Genomic DNA, 24,981 nt, shown 5'->3' on the forward strand with positions numbered 1-24,981 from the left:
AGGAAATGCTCGGGAAAAACAATTAAATGTTAACCATAGTGCAATTCCTGTACAATATTATCACCATTTAAAAGACATAAACATTTTCGTGTATTGCACAGTTTTTTAAAACTGGTCCTTCATATTGTAGATGGGGTATAATAACTAGACTACAAAAATACGTTTCAAGAAATGACTTTGTTTTGCTAAGTTATATTATGTACAAAATTTATGTTGATATTGGCAAGTAAAATTCTGTCACTTTCTTCTTGAGCACATTTTAATCTCAGTCCCAAGCATTTTAAAGGAAGAATATAAGCTAGCAAAAGATAATCGATAACTCCCTGTTTAAATCTGTATGTCACCTTTTGTTCTTAAACGCCAACAAGAATCTCGTCTTTTGTTAGAGCACAATCAAAATGTTACAAGCAAATGCAATTAAACAATTCTATTTCTGAACTGAATCAAGAGCAATAGCTATGGATTTTACTTTTTACAATGATTGAATGGATTTACATTTTTTAGTTTACTTAAACAAACATGATTTAGTAATTCCTAGAACTATTAAAGACTTTTTTTAGTTTTTGTCAGTTTCTGCCGGTTTTTACCGGTTATAACCAGTTTCTGCCACTGGCAGGGCAAAAACCAGTTTCTGCCGGCAGAAAGCCAACCCTACCTCGGATTACTGAAAACTCGGATTATCCGAATACTTCTTCCAGGGTAAAATTAAAACTATTTGTACGACATAAGGAGAACCACCTTTCCTTGCATTAAAAAAAGTAGTCTTCACAAAAAATGAATCACGCAACTTTGACCATTAACTTCCCTTTTAATTCCGTGCAAACGAACTTCGACTTTAGTTTTTCGCGATGTTCGTCCGTATTTATGTGTGCAAATTTGTAGGAAATCAAAACATGCATTTTGGCTGTGCCCGAACCGGTTTCGATGAGTTTTGTCGTGATGTCTGTGTGCATAAGCGGTTGTGTGTATGTATGTATCTTGGCTAACACAAAAATATTTAGTTGAAGGTTTAAATTTCGTACATGCAACTCATGTGGCAGCAACTTGTGAACCTATTTTTTTTTAATTATTATTACAATTGCATTTATTCCAAAAGGAATCTCCAAAGCATCTCTTAATCTATGCTTGAATAGTGAAGGAATATTTCGCGCCATTCAGGGGGTGTTGTTAGAACCAATATCTCATTGTATTTTTATTATTTACTTTATGTAAGTAATAAGTTTTACAGTTGCAGAAGATTTCCATCTTCAGATTTTATTGAAAATCATTTTTTTAGCCACTAAAAATTTAAATTAAAATATTAATAAGACTCTGATGTGTCATGTGTGCTTTTTCCTACTATTTATAGATGTAATCTCATATAACCAAAGCTTACGGTAACATGACCAGCATATCTGCCGAAAGAAATGTGACTTTTGATGAAAATTTGAGTCAATAGGATCCATGGCTCAAGCTTCGGCATTGAAAATTTAGGGGGAGGGGAGGTAATTTGGATGGGTTTTGACTTGGGGGGGGGGGGGGGGGTTGTAAACCGCAGCATATGACGCGGCACGCTCTCCTGCATGGAATGATGGGCAACCCTGCTTAACTGCTACTTTTTTACGTAGGAATAATAACGATATCCATTGAAACTTGACCCCCCTTACAAAAATTTCTGGATCCGCCCCTGACGGAGGGAATACATTAACATTAGATACTGATAAATAAATAATGATGTTATGATATCATCAGGATCATTCTAATGTTATGATAATGTTATAATAATGTTATTATCATAACATTAGAAACTGATAAATGTAAAAATACGTAATTGTTATATCAGCAAAGATAACGTCTAAAATTCTCACAGCTCGTTCAACAAATGACGGTTTCTTCCTCTTCAATTGTTCCTGTCAGAAATAACGGTTTTTTTTAACAACCAGGCCAAACCCCTGAGAAAAGATATAAACTCATAGAAATCGAATCAAAAGAAGAAAATCCCCCCCCCCCCCCCCGAGTCTTTTGGCAGGTGACCCGTCATGCGTCCTGACATCCAATCCACCATTCAGTGAGCCAGCGGAACAAAACCGCTTAAGCCGGCGAGACATGCAGCTTACACGCCGCTTACGCCATCAAACACAAAGACCTTTTTGTCGACGTGTCGAGATTTGCTGACACAATTAATGAACGAATATTAGTTTCAAAATTCATGAAATGATCTATATAACGCAAAAACCTGTTTAACGCAAAAGCTCTGGTCCCAAGATGTGCGTTATAACGGTCTTCTACTGTAATATTTCGCTGTAAAAGTTTTAGCTTCTTACTCAAATTTTAAGAGAGTGCTCACCTACCCCTCAATTTAACATTGACCGTAGTATAGAAAATGTCACAAATTTAGAAACATTTAATTTCGCAACCTTTTTTTTTTCTTTGTAAATGATTATTTTATTGCAATGTATATGCATATTACTCATGGATATAAAAAAATGAAGCATTGTTTTTTCAGTTCAATGTATTTTTTTTTACTCTCCCCTCCCTCCCCGAACTTATGAAGTTTGGGGGGGAGGGGGTTGAGCACCCTCTTTCAGTTGGAACAGGAAGCTGAAATTCTTCCATTATCACAAGTCTAAAAATATGGAGGGGTGTCCTGTTATCTAGGAGAACCTTTTTTTTTACATGCATTTTTGGACCACCCTATCCCCCCCCCCCCGAAATTTAGCCCATCAGCATCCTCCATTTAAAAAAAAATGTTAACTACTGGTAATGCCCCGTGTGACTCTCTCTCTTGATCAAATCTGGACAAATTAAGATTTTGAAGTCTGGTTCCTTGAACACTTTTTTCGATGATTTAATATCTTAGAATCAGGAGGCCAAGATTGAGTCACATACTCAAAGTGTGCTCTTACCAAATTCCTGTAAAAAAACAAAAAAGGATAGAGAGAACGCGGTTAAGAGCCACTGTATGATTTTTTTTTTTTTTTTAAATTCAAAGATACTAGCATTAAAACCCCCGGAGACCACTGTACCTTCCAATTTGCTTTGGTTTACCGATTTTGAATGTATCTCTGGAAAGTTTTTTTACATTTTTTTTGAGCAATCACGATTGCTTATTGTTCTCATTTGACTGTTTTTGACGTTCCTATCCTTTTATTTTCCCACCGCCACCCTCTGCAGCACCACCGTCGACCGGCTCTTCACGATGCTGCACCTATAGCGAAAGCCGTCTCCAGGTTGCATCCATGTCCTACACACAGGCGCATACATACACAACTACACACACACGCATACATACAGACACCTACACATACACACACACAATAAACACAACTACCCACACATTCATGCCTGCACACAGATACAAACACATATGCCTACATACACATACCCCCCCCCCACACACACACATATTCATACACACAACTACCCACACACTTATGCCAGCACACAGACACAAACACACATGCCTACACACATACCCCTACACACACACACATACCCCCCCACACACTTATGCCAGCACACAGACACTCGTGATTGCGAAAAACATAATTTGAAATCAAGATGTCAAAATTCAAATTATTATTATGTTTTTTTTTTTTTTTTTTTTTTGCAAAGAACAATTTTGAGTTCAGTTAATAGATACTACACGGAAGTCAGCAAACACTTCAAACAGGTGACAGCGAGCGAGGATCAGCAACAAAAAAAAAATCAGCACCGGATTTTAGAATGTTGCCGCACACACGCCCCATTCAGTGGATTAGCATGCCTCCTCACGACCTTATTTTGCCTTATTTGCCCCCGTGTCACGTGTCCTCCAATGAAACATCACAATCTATGCACCCAAGTGACGTTTACGACTTCAGAGAGGGAGAAAGGGCCCTGATGGACTCATCCGACATTTTGATATCCGAAGTAGAAGAAGTGAAAACTGACACCCGATCTTTATTGGTGATTCACTGTTTTAGCCTATGAAAAGACAAGGTTTAATTACTCGAGATACCAAACAAGTCAGATGGGAAAATACCATTATTCACAAGAAAAATTTCTGGATAAGCTATCTTTATATATATAATAGCCAATGATCGAGTAACGCTCCTAACGTCCTCAACAATGAAACTTGCGCCACGACGGCATGATAATTTCAATTTGATAATATGTTTAATTGATGTTTGACGTGCAGGGAAAGGCTTTATTTTGACGAGGCTGAACTGGATCCGGTCACTTAACTGTTTTGCTGGTAAGACTCATTTTAGAAGAATTAAGAAATGAAAAAGGGGTCAACGATGAACGCTATTTACTGGACTTTAGGGTTAATCCACTGGAGTTAGGGTTAAAATTTCAACTTTCAAAATATCACGAAACATGCAATTGCTTCGTTAAAATGTAAAAGAGTAGAAGCAAATTTCAACCGTCATGGGCTAATTTCTAGTTATAAAATAGAAGAGAAAGTTTCTACCATGAGCAAATTGCTAAAATTATCATTTTCCATTTCATGGCTTTCACTAACTTTTCTATGTATGAACACTTGCAAAACGTTTTCTACTTTGACATTATTATTATTCAAAAAGCCCGTCCTGTTACCATGGTAATCTGAAAAATCAGAGCAGCATCAATTTTGGTCAAGTGAGGATAATAAAAAATTCGTAGTTGCTCAAAAAAAAAAAAATGAATTTTGACATCTTGAATTCAAATTATGTTTTTCGCAATCACGAGTGTGTGTATGTAGGCGCGTGTGTTTGTGTGGGGGTATGTGTGTTTGGGTGTAGGGGGTATGTTTATGTGTGTGTAGGCATGCGCGTTTGTGTCTGTGTGCAGGCATGAATGTGTGGGTCAGTTGTGTGTATGTGTGTGTATGTTTTTGTGTGTGTATGTGTGGGTGTCTCTATGTATGCGTGTGTGTATGCGTTTGTATGTGTGTATGTGTTTGTGTATGTGTGTAGATGTATGTATGTGTAGGCGTTAGTGTGTGTATGTGTTTAGATGTATGTGTGTGTGTAGGCGTTAGTGTGTGTATGTGTTTGTGTGTGCGTGTATGTGTGTATGTGTGTGTGCGTGCGTGTGTGTAGTTGTGTATGTATGCGCGTGTGTGTAGGACATGGATGTAACCTGGAGACGGCTTTCGCTATAGGAGCAGCATCGTGAGCTGGTCGACGGTGATGCTGCGGAGGGTGGCGGTGGGAAAATAAAATCAAAGGACATCAAAACAGTCAAGTGAGAACAATAAGCAATCGTGTTTGCTCAAAAAAAAAATCATTTATTTTAATTGAATGTTTGAAGTCTTGAATTCAATTCAAATGACGTTTATCGCAGTCACAAATTGTGATAGAACCATACTCGTTGACTTTATTGTCTCTATAAATGGAATGGAAATAGCCAAGACATTTGCACCCGTCCTATTATTACTGGTATAGTTTCCTAGAATAGGTGAAACGAGGCATATCCATAGAATACGAAATGGGGATCAGTATGCGGTAAGTAAAGATAAATCTTTTGTGGCTGCCATCCACCAGTACACCTATCTATATTTCGTATCAATCTTCAATGAAGGGTCAATGTCATCTGAAACTTTGTATTTAGATGAAGTTTTGCTGTTCAAGTTCATCTATATTGGTTTTTTTCCCTGAAAAAACGTTATGCTACACAAAAAAAAATCTTTTTTTTTAATGTAAAATGTTTAATGTAAAGTGTGCTTGAGTTAAGCCTTGAAAAAAAAATATGAATAAAATCAACCACAGGTGGTAAACAAGACGAAGAAAATTTTGCTGTCTTAATAAATATTAAAAACAACTGTCGTCACTGTAATCTGAAAAATCAGAGCAACATCAACTTTGGCCAAGTGAGGATAATAAGCAATTCGTGATTGCTCAATTACTGTGCCGGCAAAAAGAAAAAAAAAGCGAAAATATACTTTTGGGCAACAAATTAACCTTACTTCCCCAGTTGAAAAATAAATGAAGAATGGAGAATGAAAAGGGGGGGGGGAGACTTTCTAGCTTCAAATTTGATTTCAGCACTCTAAAAATATATTTCGAACACATTCAAGATTCGGAGGTAGCAATTTCATCCTCGGCTAGTGTTATTTATACGATTATTTTTTACCAACCAGCGACTATCATATTTTCAAATAGAGTATAGCGTCGATGTAACGATTTCCTCAATTCAATGATACATTTCACTGGTCCGGATTTGGCTGCATTATCTATGCTCCTTGATTTAAAGGGGTCCGGGACACAAAAATCGTCAAATTTTGCAATTTTGTTTTATCATGTGAAAAATTACTCCGTGTTTTTCTGCTTAAGAGGACGTTTGAATCTTGTTTCTATCTTAAATAGAACGAAAGATATAATAATTTTTGTTTCATGCACTTAACTAATGTGTACTTAACTTTAAACGCGTTTTTCTCCATGATGCAATTTTTCCCGATTTCATGCATTCAAACTCTTATAAGTCAGGAAACGATAAAGAAAAAGTAATGAAACTTGGAGCATATCTTTTTCAAACAGTTTACTTTAAATTTTATTCGGCGAATTTGAAAAAAAAAAACGTTTACTGCAAAAAATATGATTTAAAAAAAAAAGTATCTTCGAATTTTTTGAAATTTTTCTTCAAATATTTTTTATTTTTTATTGACTCAATATTTTTTAAATCGCCGAATAAAAATTAAAGCTTAGATATTTGTGCGTAATTAATTTTAAAAATATTGAAAATTGATCAAGAATATTTTGAGTTATAGCAATTTAAAGCATTAGTTTTTAAAAAAAAACTAATTAAATTTAAATATTTTTCTTTTTTTTCATATTTATGTTATGATTTTGTTTATTAAATAAATGGTGAATCAGTGCAAAAAATTTCAAAACTCTAAAGTATATAATAAAAAAATTTTCAAAATGTGTCCCGGACCCCCTTAACGATATCCTTGATTTAACGATAACTTTTTCCAGTCCCTTGACAATCGTTAAAACTAGGTTAAAAACTAGCAACAATGCTGGATGAGGCGTATCGCTAAAAGATGGGGCAAAGTGGATAAAAGTGCTCTTCATGGGACCAAAATGTCCGTTAGGTCGGCCTGTCATTAAAGGGGTTCTAGGTGAAACAATGCTGGATGAACTAGACAACAATGCTGGATGAGGCGGATCGCTAAAAGGTGGGGCAAAGTGGATAAAAGTGCTCTTCATGGAACCAAAATGTCCGGTACGTCGGCCTGTCATTAAAGGGGTTCTAGGTGAAACAATGCTGGATGAACTAGACAACAATGCTGGATGAGGCGTATCGCTAAAAGGTGGGGCAAAGTGGATAAAAGTGCTCTTCGTGGGACCAAAATGTCCGGTAAGTCGGCCTGTCATTCAAGGGGTTCCCGCGTCGGCCTGTAATCTCGCGAGACTGAAAACGCTTTAAAGGAGGTATTATAAATTTCAGAGGGTTTTATGTAACTTCCTGAGTGAGCACGGGTCTCTGGAAACACGTGTTCTTAGGTGTCGCGTGTGAAATTTTATCGCTCTTTCGGTTGGATCACGTGAGCCGAATGGCTATCACATCTAGCTTATATATGGTGGAATATTCTCCAAAGGATTCTGTCAGACGGAAGTTGCTGAATTTGGCTCTTCAAGAAGATATTCTTCACGCTCGCTCGTTGGTTCACATTCTAATAAAAGAAAGTCAATCTCTGTGTGGTTCACTCTTTTTTTTTTGGGGGGGGGGGCGATCACGATTGCTTATTGATCTCACTTGACAGTTTTGAATTCCTATGATTTTATTTTCCCCCGCCTCCCTTTGCAGCATCACCGTCGGCCGGCCACCTCACGAAGCTGCTCCTAGAGCGAAAACCGTCTCCAGGTTGCATCCATGTCCTACACATACACGCATACATACACATACCTACACACACACGCATACATACATATACCTACACACATACATACACACACGCATACATACATACACACACCTACACACACACACGCATACATACATACACACACCTACACACACACATACACGCATACATACACCCACCTACACACCTACACATACACAAACATACACACACCTACACACACCCATACACACACGCATACATACATACACACACCCATACACACACGCATACATACACACACAAGCATACATACACACACCTACACACACCTACATACACACACCTACACACGCATACATGCACACACATACAGACACGCGCACACATACACACAAGCATACATACACACACCTACACACACACGCATACATGCACACACATACAGAAACGCGCACACATACACACACATACACACAAGCATACATACACACACACGCATACATGCACACACATACAGACACGCGCACACACACACCTACACACACATACACACCTACACACACATACACACACCTGCACACACATACACACACGCGCACACATACACACACATACACACCCACCCACACACACATACACACACACACATACCCACACACTCATGCTCGCACACAGATACAAACACACACGCCTACATACACACGCAAACACTCGTGATTGCGAAAAACATAATTTGAATTCCAGATATCAAAATTCAAATTAATTTCTTCATTTTTTTTAAAATGTTAATACACACACAAAACAAATGTGGCCACAAAAATAATTCGAAAAGGTAACGTCGTCGCAGAGGAGCGTGCACACTCAGGAAGACCCGGTTCGAACAAAGATTTAAAATTGATTAAATGAAGGAAATTCACTTCGGTCCTTTTAGCCATTGAATATATTTAACTTTTATCCCAAGGCTGTTTTTTTTCCTTTTCTTTTTTCGTGTTAAAAATTTTCGAAATCCGAACAATATGTCCACCCTGGCCAATAAAAGACCTTAAGTCCTACCTGACCAAAAAAGAAACTGGACCTTTTGTCATTGGATAGTTTGTTCGTCTGACCTTCTGAACATGGACCTTATGCCTACCTGTAAAAAGGGATCTTCTGCAAGTGGATCTTCTGTCGCGCACCTTAGTAGTTGGACCTTCTTTCCCGGAAGCCATTTAGTATAGCCCTCTCTCAGCCTCAGAAAAGTATCACCCCTAGTAGCACAATCGGTTGGGAGATGGTTGGTCAACGGTGGAACTTATGGCTTGCCAACGGTAGGCAATGTCCACTTTGACAACCTTTACCGACCCAACTATTTACCAACAAATGACCAACGATCTGCTATAGTGCCTAACAATTTCCCAAAGATGGCCCATAGAAAATATTCGTGGTTGGCCAAAAAAATGCCCAAAAACTCTAGGGCCATCGTTGGCTCATCATTTGTTGTCGACTCACCATTCCAGACCGGTTCCTACCGTTAGCCACCGTTGGTCAACCAGGGGAGCTTTATGCTTGCCAACGGTAGGCAATATCCACTTTGGCAGCCGTTATCGACCCAACTATTTGCCAACAAATGACCAACGATCTGCTATAGTGCCTAACAATTTCCCAAAGATGGCCCATCGAAAATATTCGCGGTTGGCCAAAAGATGCCCAAAAACTGTAGGGCCATCGTTGGCTCATCATTCGTTGTCGACTCACCATTCCAGACCGGTTCCTACCGTTAGCCACCGTTGGTCAACCAGGGGAGCTTTATGCTTGCCAACGGTAGGCAATGTCCACTTCGGCAACCTTTACCGACCCAACTATTTACCAACTAAGGGCCAACGATCTGCTATAGTGCCTAACAATTTCCCAAAGATGGCCCATCAAAAATATTCGCGTTTGGCCTAAAGATGCCCAGAAACTGTAGGACCATCGTTGGCTCATCAATTGTTGTCGACTCACCATTCCAGATCGGTTCCTACCGTTAGCCACCGTTGGTCAACCAGGGGAGCTTTATGCTTGCCAACGGTAGGCAATGTCTACTTTGGCAACCTTTACCGACCCAACTATTTACCAACTAAGGGCCAACGATCTGCTATAGTGCCTAACAATTTCCCAAAGATGGCCCATCGAAAATATTCGCGGTTGGCCTAAAGATGCCCAAAAACTGCAGGGCCATCGTTGGCTCATCATTTGTTGTCGACTCACCATTCCAGACCGGTTCCTACCGTTAGCCACCGTTGGTCAACCTGGGGCATGCACAGAAATTTTGGGGCCCATCGCAAATGACTTTTAAGGGCTCCCTCTATATTGTTCACCCCTTCGTCCCTGCATATGTTTTACCCCTCATTTTAAAAATCTCCGGGTACTTTCAGTCTCCGGCACGGGCCAACAGGTGTCCCTTCGACTCCCCCCCCCCCAACATCCCCGTGCACGCCCCTGTGACCAACCATCTCCCCACCGTGCGTACTGTTTGGGACCCGATCAGGCACTAGCATTTCTTAATTCTTCTGACCGCTCCCTCCTCCCCAATGTTCTTGAAATGGTCATTTCACAGTATTTTGAACAATTATGTAGAGTCCGTAAAATTACTTTTTTCCCATAACTATTAAATTTACTGTTTGATTAACACATAATTTTATTTTGAGTTTGCCCTGCCATCACACAAACTTAAAGTAATTTACTAAGCAAATAGTAAATTAAATAGTTATAACAAAAAAAAGGGGGGCCCTGTTACGGACTCGACATTTGTCAAAAATATGTGAAATGGCACGAAAACGAATACCAATTCATTTTGAAAATGCCTCTCCGGAACTTTTAACCATTTTCCTCTCTAAATAGTCACGTTAATCGTCTTGTAAATCGCTGCATTTTGTTTATATTTCTTTCACTTCTTAACTACTCAACCGATCATTATGAAATTTTCTTTTTATATTGTCAGGGGTGTGCAGATTTGAACATAGGCTATCTTTCATCTAAACGTGCTGATGTGTGCATCACATGACTTCCTTTTGCTCCAATTTAATGTCATTTCCCCATTATTGGCAATTTTAATGGGATTCAATTGTTTACTCTCTAAATATCACCAATTGTGGCCAAATTAAAACCAGATTTTAAAAAAAAATAAAAAATTGCCAATTTGTCGCCAAGTCGGCGACAAAACTTGGCGACCAAAAGACTGGTGATATATCGCCAAGTGTCAGCCAAATTATAACACCACTTGAGTTTACATCGAAATTAACAATGATTTCCCCCCAAAAAGGGGTAAAGTATCCCCTTAGGAACATCCGAATGCAACCAAAAGGGAAGATGCACAACTAGACCCCACTAGGAGTCTTCGTACCATATTTCAACTTTCTAGGACATACCGTTTTTTAATTTATGCGAGATACATACACACATACGGACCTCACGAGAAAATTCGTTGTCATTAACTAGGGGGTCGTCAAAATGGATATTTCGGGTTTCTGTACGTTCCTAGGCATATATCCACGTGTGGTCGGGTCGAAAAAAAAAAAAAAACTCAACATTCATTCGGGGTGAGAAAAATGGAAATGAAGTCCGATTTTTGAGTGAAATTTTTTTCACGAATACAATACTTCCTTTTTTGTAAAAGGAAATAAAAATAAGTATTCCAAGATTTTTATTCCAATTTTATAGAAAATCATTAACTAGAGAGTAACTCATCGAAAAAAAGTCATTTGTTTAAATTTTGCAACATGTTAAAGCCCTTAACAAGTTGCAGAATATGAACTTTATACCCGAAATCTGAGGGATGACTAGAACACCCCCTAATTCATCAGTTTAAATTAATTTTATATTTTAAAATGAGGCTTATCTTCATTTTTTAAGTGTCGTCTGCTGTTTCTGGTCAAGAAATCGAAATTAAATGAAGTTGAATTTCTGATTCTTAGCAGGCGATATTTTCGTGAAGAAAAGTAATAAATAACAGGCATGAAGAATTTTCGAAAAGAAAAAATGCATTTGATCTTCCTTAATAAAATATCGTCTTTTTCATAATTATAGTTATTTGTGGGAAAATTGAGTAAAAACCTTTTTTATATATATATACATTCAAAAAGAAAAATGGTTTGATTATTCCTGTGTTTTTTTATCAATATCGACTGCGCTCTCTACCAGTTTTAATAAGTTTTGTGGAGCACAATAAGTTGGCAAAATTCTGTTTAGTTGATATACCTTAGTTTCAGAATTACTTTTAGTCAAAATATTTAAATAGTTTTCTGAAGTTTTCAGAACATAATTAATTAACACAAAGAGGTCAAAATTTACATTTTGAGTCAGAAAATTCTTCTTTTCAACACATTGACAGGAAATTCCCCACCCCCTTTTTTTCGCCTGATTGCTGAACATGCGTCACTTGACACAACTTTTATTTTTGAGGTAGACCGTGCAACGCCGGGCAATGCAGCTAGTTAGTCCATAAATTCGCCCGTAAAAATCATTTTATTGACCCATTCATTGTATGCGTATCTCTGTCAGCACCTTCATCTAAATCGGAGAACTAACTCACAAAAAGACCGCAACTACCCTTTTCCAAATCTTAGTAACCTCAATAAAAATCACTTTCTTTGATTTATAGTTTGAGTGGCAGCGTCAAGAACCATCGAGTGCAGCGCCATCTGACTGAGGAAGAGTGCGAAATTGCCCGTCATACCTGCCGTAAGAATGTTTAGAGAGCGAAAGTGCAACAGGTCAGATGGTGCGGGGGTGAGGTAAATATTGAGTTTGTTAAAATCACTCAGTATTGCTCGATATGCACTGAATATGGTGCATTTTCTTTTTCAAAACTATAAGGGAAATACGAAGTTTTTTTTTTGCATTTGATCTATAACACACAGAGTTAGAGAGCATAGAATATTATAAAACAAGACTCATAAATAGAAGGCAAAACTATATTTTTTCTTATGCATTTATTTTTTCACATGCTTTATGTTTTTACACTGTGTAAAAATTTAAGTAGTATTTCTAAATGTGTTTACATATTGCTTATTAATTATCAAATAATTTGTTTAAATAAATTTATTGCTAAAAATTCTCGATCTTCTATAGTCCTCCTGTAAACGTAATTCGCTGAGTGAAAATCCTTTTCAAGAAACTGGCACAACTTAAGAGACAATGTTGGTTTAAACCTTGTTTGGTGAAATTTCGAGTTCACACCAAGGAGCTGTCTGTAAATGATATCTCTATATCTTTCACCATTTTTGATCGCCTCTACCAGTGTCGTACCTAGCAAGGGTGACACCCGATGCGATCATTTTTGGTGTGTGCCCACAAACACAAAAGAAAAATAATTAAATTTTTATTTGTTAACATGAAATTCATGCAATTTTTTGGGAAACAACTACAATTTTTTTTGAACGAAACTGTAATTGGGCTAATGTACAAAAACAATAAACATGGGTGTCCGGGGACTTGTCCCCCAGAAATTTTTCAAGTTTGTGGTCTTAAAAATGTATTTTAGCTTCATATTTTTCAAAAACTGGCAATTCCACTTTGGGTGTCACCCCCCCCCCAGACGGTTGACACCCGGGGCAGACCGCCCCCCGTAGTGACGCCACTGCTTCTACCTCCTTTGTCACATATTACGCTATTTTGCACAAACTTATCTATCACACTTAATGTCACCCCATCCCTCCCCCTTGTTAGAAACTCTCACGATTTCACGAACCTCCCCCCCCCCCCCATCACTCAAAGCGTGACACCATTCACAAACGGCAGCTAAGGGGAAAAAAGGGTAATATTAAAATTTTTCAAATAGTTAAATCAGGGGTGGCTTACCTTGGGGGAGGGGTCGTAATGTGGACTGCACCATTAAAATTTTTGCGGGGGTGATTCTTTTTGAGGAGTATTTTTTTCCTCTTTTGGACAGGAGGTAGCTCTTAAGGGGTCTTCGTGGTATTTGGGGGATGGGGCACTTCTGGTTAGTTTCTCAGACTATTTCAGTGAAATCTGTAATTTAGACAAAGGTGTAGAGAATCTAATTCCTGGAAATGGCATGACAAAGCATCAAACTCACAGCAAATCCATCTACATATCTGTCTACCATCTGTATATCTTGCCAATCTATATAAATATAAATTACTTTTAAATAAAAAAAAAACGCCTTCAAAAAATACCCAGGAACTAAAAAGCAAAAAATAACTGATTACACTTACATTCTATTTCCTACCCAAACATAGAAATGAAATTTATTTTACAATTCCAGTACAAAAATCAACTAAACTAAATACCAAATTATAAAATAAACACTGATTTAAATTACAAAACGATGAATTATTTTAAATACCTAACTAATTATATACGATCTCTTAATTTTTAATTAACGTGGAAACAATTCAAAATATTGCCACTTTTTTTTTCCTCGACTCTGACTAAATTAATTTTTGTTTTTGTTTTGAGATAAAAGTTTTCACTTTTGATTATTATTTGGCGATTTATCTTCTTTCTTTTGGATTTTAGGTGTTGCGTTTAATTTCTTCGGGAATTTTTAATTTGCCGTTTTCTTTCTTTGAAAATGATTATTTTGACGGGAAATTCAGAATTTTTTTTTTTCTTTTTCTCTAATTGAAGCCTGATTATTGAGCATGCGTCAAATGACGGAACTTTTATTTTCGAGGTAGACCGTGCAAAGACGGGCAATGCAGCTAGTTATCCATATAATAGAAAGTCGCGATAGCTTGTGATTAGCACGAATTAGGTATGACTGCAGACAGGGAGGAAAACAATAGGGAAGTTGCAACCTATTAAATGTTCATATTTTGGCTATTGGATATTGTTAATTGACCCTCAAAACTAAAAAATTCACCATCGCCGAATTTTAAAACACCGTGGTTGATTTTTAATGAATTTTTAAAAACCCACGCGCAAAAGTTCGCGCTTCTGAAACGTCACCAGCCTACGTCACTGGGCGCGAATGGGCAGCCTTCCGCCGAAGATCCCTTGTTTTCGATAGGGACATTTTGAGCGCGCTGATATTTTTATTTTTTAGAAATTCAATAATCCTTTTGAACACACTATAGAGGTCAGATTCGTTAAAGCACAATCTAAATAATCTTCCTCAAGTAACACCAATGAGATATTCGAATATTTTCGAGAGGATGAGAGGTATAATGTTCCAGAAACGCGAGGAGTTAAATGCGAGGAGATAAGTCTTTTACGTTTCGTCTTCGAAGTCGAATGCGTGACCTTCGCTTCTCCCCTATCGGAAGAGGGGATGACGTCACTTCCTATGCCATTTGACGTCACAAGCGCTTGAACTTTAAAAATTAATTTAAAAAAAAACTACTTATCGTATCGCAAAATTTTTTTCACCTATGATGTTCATACATGTTACTCTATCATATAAAAAAAAAATTGAAAAATCGAAAACTTCCCTATTGCCGAGCTGTCCCGACAACAACTCGGAATGCATCATTCCTCGCTGACACGAGTAGCTGGAGGTTGAGAGGACTGAGTAAAAGGCAATCGGTTATCACTGTTGCGCCTAAATATCGTATAAATAAGGTGCCATTGTGTTTTCTCAGTGTGCTGGCAAAAGAGCTCCTTGAAAAGGACAGGCTGACTTAGCCGACATTTTGGTTCCTAGACAAAATTGAATCCAACCTCGTTTCTAGTATTTATAAATACAGTCGACTCCCGCGATACAATGCGATTCGACTTACGCGAAATGTCTATAACGCGAATTTTTCACGAGTATTGAATTTTAGAGCTAACGCGAATTTTCGCCCACAACACGAATTTTTTTGGAAGGAAGTATCAGTTTTGTTATTCGCTACAAAATATTGATTTCGTGAATGTTATTACGTCCCTTTAATCATCACTGACAGCCAAAGTTCAACACCAAACCAGTCTAGTGCATTAAATAACCACTCAGCATCTTTCATTTATTTATTTTTTTCATTCTAAATATAAAAGTTGATGAAATATAATGGCACCTTAGTGTCACCTTCACCTAAACTTTGTGAATATGGGAAGAAAAAGAAAGTTTTTGATTTAAAAAAAAAAAAAGGCTAAGATTCTCGAGATGCTTGAACAACTGCAAAACGTCGACGGTATAGCGCGACAATAAGTATGAGTGAATCTATCATACATACAATTAAAAGTCAAAACAAAAAGATATCCGTAAAAATTCATAACTTAGTTTCAATATTGAAGCTTGCAGATAAGTCTAGCAATAAATATTATGAAAATGGAAGCTGCTCTTATATTGTGGATTAATAAAGAGATCAGGAAGAGATGTTGCCACAAATTGAAACGTTATAAAGGCGAAGCAAACGTATGTAAAAATGTATTAGATAAGAATAACGATCTGATCACGGAGCATAAATAATCACTATCTTCATTTTTTAACTCTTAAATACAATTACTGTATCTACTGTACTATTTTAGTGCATCATTTAAATTTTATTACATGCTGTGCGTACCGTGTTTTTTTTTTTGAGCAATCACGATTGCTTATTGTTCTCATTTGACTGTTTTTGGCGTTACGCTGATTTTTCCCACCGCCACTCTCCGCACCATCACCGTGGACCGGCTCCTCACGATGCTGCTCCTCTAGCGAAAGCCGTCTCCAGGTTGCATCCATGTCCTACACACACGCGCATACATACACAACTACACACACATACACACACACGCATACACACACAAACACATACACACACAAACACATACACACATACATACACAAACACATACACACACATACACACATACACTTACACACACGCATACATACAGACACCCACACATACACACACACACATACACAACTACCCACACATTCATGCATGCACACAGACACAAACACATATGCCTACACACACATACACATACACCCCCACACACATTCATACACACACATACACATACCCCCCACACACAAACACACACGCCTACATACACTCGCTCGTGATTGCGAAAAACATAATTTGAATTCAAGATGTCAAAATTCAAGTTAATTTTTTTTTTTATGTCTTTCAATCTCATTGGTCATTAATTTTGTTCATCTTAAAGTATTTCATTTTGATTAACAGTTTTTTATTTTTTAAATACAGTAAATGTTCAATTCTTTGTGCAAGAAACTGTAGTGTATGGTTAAGGAATGCCAGTTTGAGGGGTGTTTATAAGTGTCTAAAAGTATTTGGTATGCTTTAAAATATTTCTATGCATATATTTTTCCACAACGCGAAATTTCGACTTACGCGAGGAGTCTTGGAACGCATCCCTCGCGTAAGTCGAGACTCGACTGTACGTTATAATATTCGCTGGTTGCTATGTCGTATAATAATTGAGGATAAGTTGAGTAACATGTCACTTAAGGTGAATCTAGAAAGATAACTTAGTTCACAAATTCAACAATAATGTATCGGGACATGTTTACTGTTATAAACCTCATTCTCACACCTTATTTGTTTTTAATTTGTATTAATTAACTCGTATTCATCTACGGAATAAAATAATCGAACATCAATCAGGCAACACATCTAAAGCTTGGACACTATTTTTCTGCAATGAGTCTTATGCGCAAATACTATTTTTTTTTCACCCGACAATTTTAGAACCAAAATGTCGGATAAGTCAACTCCCTTATATAGGAGCCTTACTCGCAGCTATTTAGCGGCTGACGTATTACCTGCGCTCTTTTTCTTTGCCATTTTTAATGTGCTCCTTTTTCTTTTTTTTTTTTTTTTTTTCGCGGCAATCATAACAAGCTAACAAACTGAGATAAGTGGGTAATATTGCATCGGGCACGTTTTTTTGTGTATTGCGCGAGACCCCCCCATGGCTTGCCGCGAAGGTCTAGGCCTCAGTGGGCGGTTGGTAGACTTATGTTTGACTATTTATCAGCCTCGAAATTGGCATTGAGTGGGAGAACTTTTACTTTACCCCCCCCCCCCTCTCCTTCATTTTCCTGGCAAATCATTTTTTTTTCGTCTGGAATGTTTATGATATAAATTGGTAAGACTGGTTATGATATATATTGCGATCGAGATGGGTTCTTTCAACTATATACTCCTAAGTAGGGGCAGGGCCCGACAAACTGAAATTGAGGCACCAGGCCTTTTAATTTCGAGGCCCCCTGAATACTCTATAACCCGGCACAAATACATTTTTTGGTTCCCCTTTGTTAATCACAGAACTATGTAAATTACTTATCATGTGCATTCATAAGTCCCCTTTGGGCCACCTCATGATTGTGACATGATTGATTCTCCTTTAAGAAAGTTCTCTTCTAACTAAAAAGTCATTTTTTTTGAGCAATCACGATTGCTTATTGCTTTCATTTGACTGTTTTTGGCGTTACGCTGATTTTTCCCACCGCCACCCTCCGCACCATCACCGTGGACCGGCTGGCTCCTCACGATGCTGCTCCTCTAGCGAAAGCCGTCTCCAGGTTGCATCCATGTCCTACACACACGCGCATACATACACAACTACACACACACATACATACAGACACTTACACACACACACACAAAACTACCCACACTTTCATGCCTGCACACAGACACAAACACACATGCCTACACACACATATCCCATACACACAAACACACATATCTCCCCCCACACACACACTCGTGATTGCGAAAAACATAATTTGAATTCAAGATGTCAAAATTCAAATTATTTTTTTTTAATTATTACTTTAAAAATGCATGTATTTTTTGTATGGTTGTAATGCTATGCATAATTAAGCCCCTTAGGAGTATGGAGTCCCGGGCCCTGGCCTAGTTGGCATGTACGTTAACCAGGCCCTGACCTGAGCAGGGGCGTGCACGAAAATATTGGTGCCCATCACAAATGACTTTTCCGTGCCCCCCTCCATATTGTTTACCCCTATATTTCACACCTAGTTTTAAAAATATTGGGCCCTCTTAAGGATCGGGCCCGGGTCAACAGATGTCCCTCCTCCCTCTCGTGCTCGCCCCTGCTCTTAAGAGAACGTAACTATCGTAAGCTCAGTAATAGTAATACTAGAAACTTTTACTGTACTGGTTTGTACTATTCAATACATTAAATAATATTCTATTAAATTCAAATGATTGATTTTCATTGGAAGCCACATAAAGAAATTATTTACATTTCGGGGTATTAAAAGTTTTACTCATTTCTGCATTAAAATTTGAATTTGTAAAAATCATAACGATGGTTGCGTTCGTTGAGCGACCGGTAGCTTACCGGTCGGTTGATCGCATGACAAATAATGGCGTCAGCTCCAATGCTTTCGCATACGCTGACGTCATTAGTTGTCACGTGATCAACCGACCGGTCGCTACCGGTCGAGTTCGTCGAACGCAAGCAATAACAATATCCACGGTTCATATTAAATACAAACAAAGCATGAGAGATGCTGTCTGACCATCGATTACATAGAAAGGTTAATATCCGGTTTGCAGGCGGAAATGGACGCATCTATTAGTTTATAGGGGTGTTAATTTGTTTGTTTCAGATGTGCACCATAGACTAATAATAAGAGTAGACCGAGCTTTCTCATTCTTGCTGATGAAGAAAATTGGTTCATAGATGTATCATGTGACTGGTGGAAGGGCTTGGCGAAGACTTTGGCAGCAAGGTTGCTAAATGGCAGCATTATCTATAGTTTGGCACTCGACATGTATTTTAAGACAATGTGTTTTCATTAAAAAAAACATCCAGGTGCAGAGATTGAACTGTTTTTCTTTTAGTTATACATTGTTTTGACATTAGTAATTAGTTTTTGATCACAGTTTTCAGTAACTTTTATTTCATTTGGAACTGCTACGGCAGCGTTGGCGTGAACGTAATGGAGTAAACGTTTTGCGTTAACGCAAAAATGTACTAATCGGAATCTTAAATTGAAATTGTAGGTAAAAATCTTACCGTTTGCCGATTCTATTTGGGCGCTTGCATCTTTAATTGCTTAGAGTTATTGAAATTGAATAAAGAAAATGCACAGTACTATCTAAACGAAAAACTCACTAGATTAACAAAATTTTTACAACTTAGAATAACAAATTTACAAATCGGACTCCATAAAAGATCTATCTTCCGTGTTCCATCAATTCAATTTATTTTATTTATTGTTGATCGTCTGCTACGATCAGCATCCGCTGTTGCTAGGATATCCACCAGTCACATGGTTTGGTTTATGAGCAGCAAAAGGGTTGCCATAGCTCGGTCTATTCTTATTATTAGTCTATGATGTGCACTTTTGCATCTCTATTATTTAGCCTTAGTTTCGTAAAAGGGAAAATTTGCTCACAGCAACATTTTTTAAACCGAAAGTATATTCGATCCATATTCTCACGGCAAAAATTAATTGATTTACTTATTGACAACAAATTTTTGAACTTACCATTTTGCTTTTACGTTCCTGAACGAAATGAAAATATTTTATTTTATTTTCGTTGTTTCCATGGTAACTACTTTTGTTTTCCCTTATTTTATTTCTGAAAATGTAATGAATGAATAAGGCACTAGTGACATTATAAAACGCGTGTATCAATTTGTCAAACAGTAGTTAGCAATTTTTGATATTGAGTTTCGCTACAACTAACGTTAAATTTTTTAAACTAGCGACTTGCTACTTGCTAGTCGACGAAATTGCATCTTGCACGCATGTGCACGTGCATTTGTAAGCAACTTAAGTTTCGTTAAAAAATTTAAAAATTGCAAAGGCATCTAAGGCGACTAACCATTTATTGTTACACTAGTGGTACCCGCACGGCTTTGCCCGTAGTAGAAAATGAAAATGTCATTTGGTTTGCCTGTATATTTTACAAATAATGGCTGATGAATTTCTCGGCAATTTGCTATGTTAAATGGCTCGCTCATGTTACGGTTCCACGTTATGATAACTTGGTAACTTAGTAGTCCATCTAATGATAATTTTGCTCGGGAAAATGTTCTTAAAATTGGAATATAAAAAAGTACAAAATTGAATTTTTGAAAAATCGCTTCGAGGTGCACACCCCCATGCTACAAACTAACTTTGTGCCAAATTTCATGAAAATCGGCCAAACGGTCTAGGCGCTATGCGTGTCACAGAGATCCAGACGGACAGAAATCCAGATATCCAGACAGACTTTGAGCTTTATTATTAGTAAAGATTTCCAAACTTAAACAGCATCCTTGACACAAAAATAGTCGATTTTTACAATTTTTTCTTATCGTGTAAAAGCTTCTCCGTTTTTTTCTGCTTAAATGGACGTTTCAATGTTGTTTCTATCTTAATTAGAACGAAAGATATGATTATTTTTGCTACATGCATTTAACTAATATTATATTAAACTTCAAAACTTTAAACGCACGTTTCTCCATGATGCAAGTTTTCCCTATCTTTTTTGGCATTCAACCTCTTGTAAGTCAGAAACTGATAAAGTAATGAAATTTGGAGTGTATCTTTTCAAACAGTTTTCCTCAATTTTTATTCAGCAAGTTTGAAAAAAAAAAAAAAAAAAAAAAAAAAAAACGTTCAGTGCAAAAAAAATTTGATTTAAAAAAAAAATCTTTTCCAGTTTTTCGAAAATTTTCTTCAAATATTTTCTATTTTTTAATGAATTGATATTTTTTAAATCGCCGCATAGAAATGAAAGCTTTGATATTCGTGCATAATTTTTTGAAAAAAATAAATAAATAAATAAATAAAAATCGACTAAAAATATTTTGAGTTTTAACGATTTAAAACAGCCCCATTTCTTAAAAAAATAAATAAATTTAAACAATTTTTTTAAAAATATTTATAGGATTTTCCTTATTAAAGAGATAGTGTATCAGTGCAACAAATTTTAAAACTTTAAACTGTTAGATTTTTTTTAAAGCAATCACGATTGCTTATTGTTCTCATTTGACTGTTTATGATGTTACGCTGATTTTATTTTCCCGCCAGCACCCTCTGCAGCATCACCGTCGACCGGCCGCCTCACGATGCTGCTCCTCTTGCGAAAACAGTGTCCAGGTTGCGTCCATATCCTACACACACTAGCATACATACACACACCTACACACACACCCTACACATACACACACTCATGCCTGCACACAGACACACACACTTGCCTACATACACACACACACGAACGCCTACACGCACACGCGCGTACACAACACTCACTCACTCACACACATGCATACATACACTCACACACACGAACGCCTACACGCACACGCGCGTACACAACACTCACTGACTCACACACATGCATACATACACTCACACACACACGCACACACACACACATGCACCTACACAAACACACACATGCACCTACACAAACACACACGCGCATACACACGCTCGTGATTGCGGAAAACATAATTTGAATTCAAGATGCCAAAAATTCAAATTAATATAATTTTTTTTTTTTCAAAATGTTCGATCCCCTTCAATAGATCTTGAACCATCTTTCTAATTCGAAAATAGCATTTAATAGCAGAGCAATCAGATCCGCAACCGAAGATTTATTTTGTAACAATTTATCTAATTACTTAATTTTCTTTCTGAAGGACAATTCGTATTCAAGACGGGTAACGACAATTCGTATCGGCATCCTATTTTACTGTCAGTCATTCTGCGTTCCTATAGGAATTTTAAAGAGGAAGAAACAAACAAAATGCAGAAATTAACCGTCATTCAAGATAGCCAAAGGTCTGCAAGTCAGTTCGAAAGCCTCAGGAACGCTCATACGTGACGGGTTCCTGACTTTTTTCCCACCTCGTTCTTCTATCTCAGCATAAAAATATAAAAAAATTAAAAATTAATTTGAATTTTGACATTTTGAATTCAAATTATGTTTTTCGCAATCACGAGTTTGTGTGTGTGTGTGTGTATGTAAGCGTGTGTGCTTGTGTATGGGGGTATGTATGTTTGTGTGTAGGGGGTATGTGTGTGTGTGTAAACATTTGTGTTCGTGTCTGTGTGCAGACATGAGTGTGTGGGTAGTTGTGTGTATGAGTGTGTGTGTAGGCATATGTGTTTGTGTCTGTGTGCATGCATGAATATGTGGGTAGTTGTGTGTATGTGTGTGTATGTGTAGGTGTCTGTGTGTATGTGTTTGTGTGTGTATGTGTAGGTGCCTGTATGTATGCGTGTGTGTATGTGTTTGTGTGTGTGTATGTGTTTGTGTATGTGTGTAGGTGTGTGTGTTTTTTTGTGTATGTGTTTGTGTGTGTGTGTGTAGGTGTATGTGTTTGTGTGTGTGTGTGTGTATGTATGTATGCGCGTGTGTGAAGGATATGGACGCAACCTGGAGACGGTTTTCGCTATAGGGGCAGCATCGTGAGGATCCGGTCGACGGTGATGCTGCAGAGGGTGCTGGCGGGAACAGTCAAATGAAAGCAATAAGCAATCGTGATTGCTCAAAAAAGGTCTGAAGCTTTTCTCTGTTTCAATACGTACGCGTTGAGGTTATATTGCCGATTGTTTTAAACAGACATACAAAAATGTCTTGCTTTGAGTCAATTCTGCCAAGAATTCAAAGTAATTGGTAGCAAAAATTGAAGCCCCAAAAGTAAACCTGTAAAAGTTGATTTTCTGTGAAGTCTATCAATGGAAGAAAAACAGCCTGTCCTTCTAGCAAATGATTCTGTAAAAGTTGTTTCCTTGTCTGGACAGTGTCAATGGAAGAAAAACAGCCTGTCCTTCTAACAAATGAATCTGTAAAAGTTGTTTCCTTGTCTGGACAGTGTCAATGCAAGAAAAACAGCCTGTCCTTCAATGAATCTGTAAAAGATGTTTCCTGGTCTGGACAGTGTCAATGGAAGAAAAACAGCCTGTCCTTCAATGAATCTGTAAAAGATGTTTCCTGGTCTGGACAGTGTCAATGGAAGAAAAACAGCCTGTCCTTCAATGAATCTGTAAAAGTTATTTCCTTGTCTGGACAGTGTCAATGGAAGAAAAACAGCCTGTCCTTCAATGAATCTGTAAAAGATGTTTCCTGGTCTGGACAGTGTCAATGGAAGAAAAACAGCCTGTCCTTCAATGAATCTGTAAAAGATGTTTCCTGGTCTGGACAGTGTCAATGGAAGAAAAACAGCCTGTCCTTCAATGAATCTGTAAAAGATGTTTCCTGGTCTGGACAGTGTCAATGGAAGAAAAACATCCTGTCCTTCAATGAATCTGTAAAAGTTATTTCCTTGTCTGGACAGTGTCAATGGAAGAAAAACAGCCTGTCCATCTAACAAATGAATCTGTAAAAGTTGGTTCTTTTAGACTGAACAGTGTCAATGGAAGAAAAAGTACCTGCCCTGATGAATCATTAAAAGTTGCACCTCTGTCTGTAGAACCAATGGCAGAAAAGCAGTCCTTCTAAAAAATGAATCTGTAAAAGTTGTTTCTTTGTCGGTATAGTGTCAGTGGAAGAAAACAACATGTTCTAAAAAACTGTAAAAGTTGTTTCTCTGCTCGTACAGTGTCAATGGAAGAAAAACAGCAAGTTTGAAAAAATCTGTAAAACTAGTTTCTCTGTCTGTATAAAAGAAATGAAGAAAAACCACCTGCCCTTCGAATAAGTAAATAAGTAAAAGTTTCCCCCCCCCCCCGAATGGAGAATATGTACTTATGAATTATTATACTATCAGTTCGAGATTGTACACTATTTTATTATTATTATCAACCTTCGGTTTTTGCTGAACATTTTGCACAGCCGAACACGTTTTAGGTATATTTATTCATAAGTACATTATTTCATGTGTCTTTATTTATATTTTCATTCAGGTAGTTCTGTATTGATGAACTAATAGTTGTTGTCAATTATTGCTTCCCAGAAGTATCGAAATTACTTTTTGTTTTTCTCAGCACCAGTTTTCCTGTTTGCCTCAAATATACATTTTTAAAACTTTCTTTTTTCAGATTATACAATGCTATTGAAATCAAATATTTATTTCAAGTCAAAACTCGATTAGCGGCATAGCGTCAGACAAAAACCCATCAAAATCCCCCCCCCCCCAAAATGATCACTTATTTTCGTGATCATTTTTCTGCAAAAACTAATCTCATTAAAGGGTAAAAAAGCTTTTTTTGATTATTTAAATGAGGAAGAATCCTCATATATATATAATAGCCAACCCGAGAAATTAAGATCGAGTAATATTCCTGACGTCATCAACAATGAAACTCGCGCCACGCCATGATCATTTGATAATATTTTTTGGCAATGTTTGAC

Source organism: Uloborus diversus, unplaced genomic scaffold (assembly GCF_026930045.1).
Source record: "Uloborus diversus isolate 005 unplaced genomic scaffold, Udiv.v.3.1 scaffold_15, whole genome shotgun sequence".
NCBI lineage: Eukaryota > Metazoa > Arthropoda > Arachnida > Araneae > Uloboridae > Uloborus > Uloborus diversus.